Source organism: Crocuta crocuta, unplaced genomic scaffold (genome assembly GCF_008692635.1).
Source record: "Crocuta crocuta isolate KB4526 unplaced genomic scaffold, BGI_CrCroc_1.0 scaffold807, whole genome shotgun sequence".
Lineage (NCBI taxonomy): Eukaryota > Metazoa > Chordata > Mammalia > Carnivora > Hyaenidae > Crocuta > Crocuta crocuta.
In genome coordinates, this window is record NW_027529481.1 from 152,942 (window position 1) to 162,078 (window position 9,137).

The window sequence follows — 9,137 nt, forward strand, 5'->3', positions numbered from 1 at the left end:
TCATGGGGAATAAGTTCCAAAGACATGACTCTGTAAGTGGGAGTCAGTGGGTTTCTTTTATTTGGGATTAACATGAATATTCAGAAAAGTTGTAAGGTCATACTTACAATACATACCTATACAGGCATCCTCTGTTATGTTAATGGTGTTGGTGCTCTTCCTAAAGCAGACACTTTAACATAATGAGGCAGAGGTAACTCCTGGACTAAGGGAAAAGGCTGTGGACATGCTTTAGGAGCCAGTATAAAACTGGATGGGCTCTTGGGCTCCCTGTCACTAGTAAGGAATGCAGAACCTTGCTTACTTTTGAGAGCACTGGGAATTTTATCATGATTTGTTGTCTCTGATATGGTTAGGCTATTTCCTGACCTGGTAGAGACAGTTTTTGCATTCTCTTTGTTCTCTTAAAATCCTTAAATTTACTCAGGTTTCTGTATTGCTTTGTCACCTTGCCAGCTCCTAGGAAGTTTTGCAACAAGTGTATTGGGCAAGTATGTGACAGATGAGGGGTGGGGGGGGTGGGGGTAACTGGGGACCTAAAATGATTTCTCTTGTCTCGAGAAAGTTCTGGCTCATCTTTCCTTTTCTGGGGACACCTAACTCGTTCTGCTTCTGGGAGCTTGGAAAATATCCTGTACTTTTTAGTTCAGCCAGACAAACATCAGCTGATTTACACCCTGAGATCCACATGTAGTCCCTCTGTTCTCTCGTCCTCTCTCACTCTTTTCTATGATGAATATTAGCCAAGCTCCATTTCCAGTTACCAAATTACCATCAGGTCATACTTTTGCCCAAACAATAATTTGCTATTAAATGTTCAAACAGCTACTTGTTAGAATGCATTTATAACTTACCAGTACATTTTTGTTACATGTACTACATGCTTTATGGAGGCTAAAGAAAATAAAAAATGAAGAAAGCCCCTTCTAAAGAAACGGTAACCTTGAGAATATTAGATGTGATAAAAAGAGACTCATCAAGATTTATTTCCTTTTACTAATAGAAATATTTGGAAACATCTCTATGATTATATATAATGATTGGCAAAACAGTGTGTTTTGATCAAAGGCAAAGATTTGACCTCAGACTTCTTAGCTCATTTATAGCATTCTATTCATGTCCTACCAAAAAGTCTAGAATTAACCTTGAAGGGCCAATGCTTAGCAAAACCTACTCCTTCGGCACAGCTTTACTTCCTTTTGCATTATTTTCAAGAATTAGATATAAGACAGTATACATTGAACTTGAATCAAAATGTCACTGCCTTAGCACACAAATAAATGACCCTTTCCGAACAAATTATTTGAGCTTATAGAATGGGAGTGGGGTTAGCGGTGGGTGCACAATGAAGCACCTTGTCTTTGAGGCTATAATTAATTCACCATTCACATTTTAGATGCTTTGGCACCCTGGGGCCTAAATATTAAGTGCACATCAACTGTAGTGCTCTTAGCAGTAAGGCTTATAAATTTTCCTTAAAAATTGTAAAGAGTTAATATGCTTCACTAAAAAGCTAAATTATTATCAAATAGCAAAATGATAGGACCCACTAATTAGGAACTGATTCTGCCACTAAACTGGTCCTTTTTGAGATTATAATATAATTTTCCCATTAAAGACTCTTTGATAGGCTTGAAAGAGGGTTTATTTGAAGTTCCCTTTATGCTAAGGAGGGAGAACTCTGCTCTTTGCAGAGTAGTCTTTTTTACAGGACTTTTGAAATGTAAAAATGATTAACTAAGCATTGGTGATGTATGTTGTTTGCATATGAATTGTTGTATTTCAGCTATTCCTGTTTCACCAGCAAAGAACCAATTAACCACCAGTGTTATTGTCTTCTAAATTAGCAAAGAAAAAATTCAGAAGGTTACATTTCCAGCAACAAATGCAGCTTTAGAGGACAAGTATTGAAAACAAGAAAAGAAAAGAAGGATATTCTGAAACTCCTTTCTTAAATTCCTGGCCTGTTACTAAGGAATTTTGCTGACTGAATTATATACGAAGAGTCAGGTCATATAATCTGTAATTTGGGTAGATCTACAGAAACAACCTTGAGGTATAAGGTCTTGTTAGAGCAATATTACGTTTAATCATATTAGAGACGTACACCATTTATTCAAAATGCTAAGGGACGCTTGATGTCTGCTAGTTCATCCAGCTGCGTAATGAATTAGAATTAGTATCTACTTTTGTGAACAGGTTAAAGTCCCATAAGTGATTTCAGCCTATCCAAGAAAATACACTAACATGCTGCAATAGGCATGAAAGACGCAAAGATGAGGAAATCCATATGAACAAAACTTATCTAAAGCCACAAGCAGCTACAAAATGGTGAGGATTGGAGTTGTTTACTGGCCCAAACTATAACATACCAAGAAGTTGATTTGTCATATTTCCTACACATTAGCAGGTTAAGTAGGAAATTTGGACAGAATTTAAAGAGGTACTTTAATATTATTATGTTAATGATAACTGTCAATGAAAACTCAACTCCAATTAACAAAGCCTTCATAATTGTAAGCTTATTAGGTCAGCATTTGTCTAGATCAGAGATCTGGGTACACATTAGATTCACCTGGAGAGATTTAAAAGAAAGTACAGAGTTTTCACTTCTGATAACTATGATTCAACTGAGGCTGAACTAATCCTCTTGGCAAAAGCAATTATAAAGTCTAAATAGAAAAGGAAAAAAAAAAAAACAATTGTGTGGAAACAGGTTAGTGTGAGAAGGAGCAAGCCAAAAGTGGAAGTGCATGATAGTATGACATTGAAATTACACTTCCCATGTTAGTGTTTTAGTGCTCACCGCCGCACAAGGCTGATCATGCAGGTAGGTAATGCTTTCCTAGACACCGTGTCTACCATTTCTTTTCATGGACACGGCTATGGTGTGAGAGTAAGGACTGCATTTTATTTCCCTTTTTTACCCTAAGCAAATAGCTTATTACATGGGATATATTAAATACAAAGTCATATATCTGTATCTACCTATCTATGCACCCATACATATATACACATATGTTTTGTAGGTGTATTTTAAACTGAAGCAAGTAGGAATTCTTGCATAGACTTCTCTTCTTCTTTTACCCTCAGGTACATCTCTCTTCCCATAAAAATAGTATTCCTTGATAAAACTCAGTCTTGAAGCATTACCTAATGTTAATGCAGCATATTTTAAATGATAGTGCAATGCAGAACAAGAAATGGAAGTAAACAGCACCTAATTTCACTTGAGCATTTCCTTGTTACCTTTACCTGTTATCAATCAGTGGGAGAAAGGCCCCTATAAACTTATTTTGGGTGCACAAATACATCCTTTTATTATCTTTTCCTTACTCAAGTAGGAAACAGAAGTGTAACTCAGCCAGGATACTCTGCTAAAAGCAGAAGTGCTTTGGAGCCCTATTTGATCTGTTGGGACTCAGGGCATGCTGCCCCAAGATATGCCACAGTGGCATATTGATTGTTTTGAATTAAAGTTACTTAAGAAAAGCAAGTGTGAGAACACTCTGACCATCTTTTGTGTCTAAAAAGCAGGAAATACATCTCCTATGTGAAAGGTACCTTCCCTGCACTGGGACGTAAAGAGACATCTTTATTGTTAGAGATGGGAATTCAGGACTGAAGAAACCTGTATAAAAAAAATCTTGTTCCTAATTTACTACCCCAGCCCAAATTCTGTTTAGAATTCCTTACTGTTTGAAGTTCCAAAAAATAATAATAATAAGTTTTCTTTGTACTGTCAATTCCTCACAAATTTATTCCTTCTTTTTCTAAAGAGTATAGAAAGTGGCTGCCTTGCTCACTTGTCTAGGAGGCCTCTGTATATAAGAATTACACTTCATTTTTTCCTTTTAATCTGTCTTGTGTTCATTCTTAAGCCAGCCAGAAGAATCTTGAAGGGTAGAGGAACATTTTCCTTCCCAACAGATCCTAGATTCAGCATATCTGGGATCCAGAGCCCCTGGGTATCCAGGATCTTGGCAAGTTGTTTTTGTTCAATATTCCCTTCCTCTAGGAAAAGAGGCCTTTAATATCATACTTAGAACCCACCAAAAAGAACCATTAAAGAGCATTTTCCTACACTGAATTAACAGTCTGAGCATACCCCCTGAACTGCTAGGTTTTTCCCTGCCTGGAAGGAAAAAATAATAAAAATAAAAACAAAAACAAAAAAATTGTATTCCAGTAATATGTTCCAGTTATGCATGATTTTTTCTCAACTCTTCTACCTCCTAAATTCACTTCCTTCACTAGCAGATCCCTAGAAGCATGCAGCATAATGGTCTTTTTGGTTCCCTATGCAGGTTACTTGGAATTAGTAGTTAAGGATCATAATTTCTTTCCTCATGAAACCATAGATTATAAACCTCACGTAAACAAAAAGGAACAGGGATTAAAATACATATGTACACATAATGTTCTTAAAGTTTTCTTACTGAAGGAACAAATGTCTCAATTTTCACTAATTTCTATTATGTCCCTTAGTACCTTAAAAAATACTCTTCTTTATAGGAGTCTTGCCTAACTGTTAAATTGTAATTTGTCTTAATATAATGTCTTGGTGGAATGTAATATGGGTTCATCTGTATGTGACTCAAGTAATACTGGTTTTATTTTTTTTTTTAATGTTTTATTTATTTCTAGGAGAGAGAGAGAGAGACAGCGTGAGCAGGGGAGGGTCAGAGAGAGAGGGAGTCACAGAAAAAAAAGAAGAAACTAATGTCAACTTTAGGGTAGACTTAAGAAAGAACATTCTAGAAGTGAGTCCTATTAAACACTTATTAATTCTTTTTTTTTTTAATGTGTATTTATTTCTAGGAGAGAGAGAGAGAGACAGCGTGAGCGGGGGAGGGTCAGAGAGAGAGGGAGTCACAGACTGAAACAGGCTCCAGGCTCTGAGCTGGCAGTCAGCACAGAGCCCGACGCGGGGCTCGAACCCACGAACCGCTAGATCATGACCTAAGCGAAAGTCGGACGCTTAACCGACTAAGCCACCCAGGCGCCCCAGTAAACTGGTTTTAGAAAGAAAGATTTTTATGTCCCTTCTCTCAAAATACCTTCATGAACCATTTGGAAAAGGAAAATGAATCTGGGGAGCAGTCTAGGAACTATCCATTGGTACCTTCTAATATAGTAGAGCAAGAATCAACATGAGAAGTTGTAAGATGAATGTCTGGCTTTGAAGACAATCCTGAAGATGATAAAGTGTTCCTGAAAAATGTCACCTCATTAATATTCTAGATGTTGCAGAGGAAAGACTATAAAAAGCCTGAGTCAAAATGATTTCAAAAACTCAGACTTGCGGTGGCATTTTAAGAATTTGTCAACTGGCTTTCACACATGTTTGTTTTTATAATGGCAAGGAGTGCTTTATGATAACTTTTTAAAATCTGAGTTAATCTAAGAAAAAGACTTTGAAATCAGTACAAATTGTTTCAAAATATCAGAAAGGAAAGTGTTGTGGTGTGAGTTAATTGCCAGCATTCCTTATTTCTTCATGCAACATACAATGACATCATCCAATCAATATAGTCATAGATTCCATGAAATATATTATAACTCCTGACTTAGGGACTCAGTGGAAATTACTGTATGGTCCTTGCCTTCCTCATGCGTCCACATATCCATACACCACCCCTCTCTGTCCTGCTCTCTGTCCCAGAAGGCATCTTTATCCTCTGCCTTCTTGTTGTATTTGACAAGCAGGACACGACGCTTATTTTTTCTGGATTCCATTAATGTGATTCCATCTCCCTTTTCCCTTCAGGTTTAGATGAATGTATTTCCTTGAATGTAAGTCATTTCACACATCACTCTTTGCCGCTAGTATTCATCCCTAGGAGTTTCACTATCCAGGTTGGTCTTTTAACTCTACTCAAACCTTTGTAAATAGTCCCTTTATTGAAATCTCCTCACTGAACCCTCTTAAAGTCTACCATCCATTTCCTATTAGAACCCCAGCTGACACACAACCCCACTCTTTCAGTGGGTTATTCTTTTAATGTCAGCTGGAATTAACCTATTGTCAAATTTAGCTTTGGGGTGTGTGTCTGCATGCACCTGTGTGTGTGTGTGTGTGTGTGTGTGTGTGTGTGTGTGTGTGTGTGTGTAGTTATTAAGATTAGCTGGTAGTTTACATTTGGTACCGTAGGAGTGGAAAATGTTTCTCTTCTTTTCTTCTAGCTTCTTTGGTGCTTTAATAATTAAGTTGGCATAAGAGAGGAGAAAAATGAATTTCATGTGTGCTAGAGCCCCATAAAAGTGTAAGACTCCTCAGTCAGGTCATTGAGTCTTAAAGATCATCCTGAGCCAAGGAGGAGCAGGTGGGAGTCTGGGGCTTCAATGTGGGAAAGAAAGTTCACATGAAGATGAGAAGAGCAGATTCTTGATAAATAAATATTTGCTATGCCACACATATAAGTTTCCCTGATGTAAAGAGTTGTCTCTAGTAGTAACTTTCTTCCTGGTATAGTCTTCCTCTCTAAATTCTTTTAAGTAAAAAGTTATTCCTACAACTGCTGGACCCCAGTGGTCTTCAGGTGTAAATAATCCACAAACCAAAGTAGAACGTTCTGGGGTGAATGTTCTGTTTCCCCTCAGTACTTGATTTTTCTTGTTTAAGGACAAGGGTTACACTACAGTTAAAAAGTGGGAAATGTTCTTGGGACACCTGGGTAGCTCAGTCAGTTAGGTGTACAACTTCAGCTCATGTCATGGTGTTGCAGTAAATGAGTTTGAGCTCTGCATTGGGTTCTGTGCTGACAGCTCAGAGCCTGGAGCCTGTTTTAGATTCTGTGTCTCCCTCGATCCCTCTGCCTCTCCCCCACTTGATCTCTCTCTCTCTCAAAAATAAATAAACCTTAAAAATGTTTTAAAAGTTGGAAGTGTTCTTCCTATGCCATAAAACAATTTAATTATCATGTGATAACATTTTTACCACATGCTATATTAAAGTTTGAGGGACGCCTGTGTGTTCAGTCGGTTAAGCATCTAACTTTGGCTCAGGCCATATCTCATAGTTCATGGATTCGAGCCCCACTTTGGGCTGTATGCTGACAGCTCAGAGCCTGGAGCCTGCCTCAGATTCTGTGTCTCCCTCTCTCTGCCCCTTCCCTACTTGTGCTCTGTCTCTCTCTGTCTCTCAAAAATGAATAAACATTACAAAAATTAAGTTTGAAAATAAGGACTTACAGGAACCTATGGTTCTGGAGTATTGATCAATATGGCCTTAATTCCCCTTAGCTTGACTAGACGTCAGGTAGGATTCTTGCTGACTTCAGGCCTCTGTGCTCCCTTTTCTTAGAGCATTTACTTTAGATGTTTTGTAATTGCAAATTCTTACTCTGCCTTTTGCCAGGTCTACAACCCAGGAATATCTTTCTCAAGGACCTGGAGCCAACCCTGTGAAATCTAATCATCAAGGTTATTAGCACCCCCTTGTCCCAGTCTCTGTGGGAGAGTAGGAGCCAACTTGGAAAAGCCAACTTTTCTTCTGTCATGAAGACAGGAGAAAGTTTACTTTCCTTTGGGTAAGTCCAATTAGCAAACACATATAGCCTAAGATCCCTCCTACCTTATATCCTTAAAAACCCTTTGTTAGAGGAAAATTAAGTTTAGAATCCAGTTCTCTCTCTTCGTCTTACAAGAATAGCCTTGGGTAGAGTCACCCTGTGTGCTTAACTCTGGCCAGTGCAATTTTTACTGCAGAAGTATCTTTTTGATCTTTCTTTTTTTCCTTATACCAACTATTACTTTATACTTTTCCAAACATCACTTTTTAGATTTATTAGAGTCTGTTACACTTCCCTTTTCCATCTCAAAATTTCTGCTTTTATATTTATGAATTTTAATCCTTATAAATTTTGGTATTTCTTGTTTTTTACATCATCAAATCGAATGTGTCCTTTATTGTTTTCAATCTTTTGTGAATAACAAAGGGTTTAAGGTGGTAAATTTCCTGTCAGTACAATTGTTATTATATCTCATAGTTTTAAATATGTAGTAATAATTATTTGGCAATTGAATTTTGCTTGCATCTTTCATTCAATAATTATTTAGGAAACGATTGAATAAATACCCACATGCCTACGTATGGTATTTTTTATTTCTATATTTGCAATTTCATTTTAGTTTTAAATGTGGGATGATCATAGAAATTCTCTATCATTTCTATTTTTTGGAATTTAATAGTTATATTTTTACTCGACATATGACTAAACACTGTATATTTCCTATGGATAACATGAGTAGGCATATAGAAAGTTTGTAGTGTTTATAGCTTATTAAATGTGTATGCTTTAAAATATTCTATATACAGATAATCTCATTAATTGGATTACTTATATTCTTTATATACTTTGCCAGTGGCAGAGGAAAGTCAGATAAAATAATGCATTCTTGTTGCTATAGATTTAATGTTTGTTTCCTCTAAAATTCATAGGTTGAAATCATACCACCCACGGTGATAGTTTTAAAGGTGGGTTTTTGGGACATGATTAGGTCAGGAAGGCAGAGCCCTTATGATTGGGATTAATGTCCTTATAAAAGAGGCCCCAGAGAAGTGCCTCCCTTCTGCCACATGAGGTTACACGGTTGTCTAGGACTTGAGCCCTTACCACACATCAAATCTGCAGTGCCTTGATCTTCCCAGCCTCCAGAACTGAAAATAAATGTGTTGTTACCTTTGAATAAGGTATTTTGTCACAGAGCCCAAGTAGACCAAGAAATTTATGCTGTTTCTGTCAACCTGATTTTATTCATTAATAATCAATTACTCCCTCTTAATGATATTTGCTTTGAATTAACGTTTTTTTGTTCTGATAGTCTTATCTATCTTTCCCATTATTATGACTGCTATTTTCTGTCTACTTGAGCCTTTCCACACTTTCCCTTTCAATATTTCTGAGTGATTATTGGAATTTACCTTTGAGGACGATACACAGTTATATTTTTCTGACTGCATTTTGAGTCATTATTTTTCTCAATGTTTAAGAGTATTTTATTTACTTGGAGCACCTGGGTGGTTCAGCCAGTTTAGCATTGGACTTTGGCTCAGGTGTTGATCTTGTGGTTCAATTCTGGGTTCAATCCCCATGTAGGGCTCTGTGCTGACAGCTCAGAGCCTGGAGTCTGCT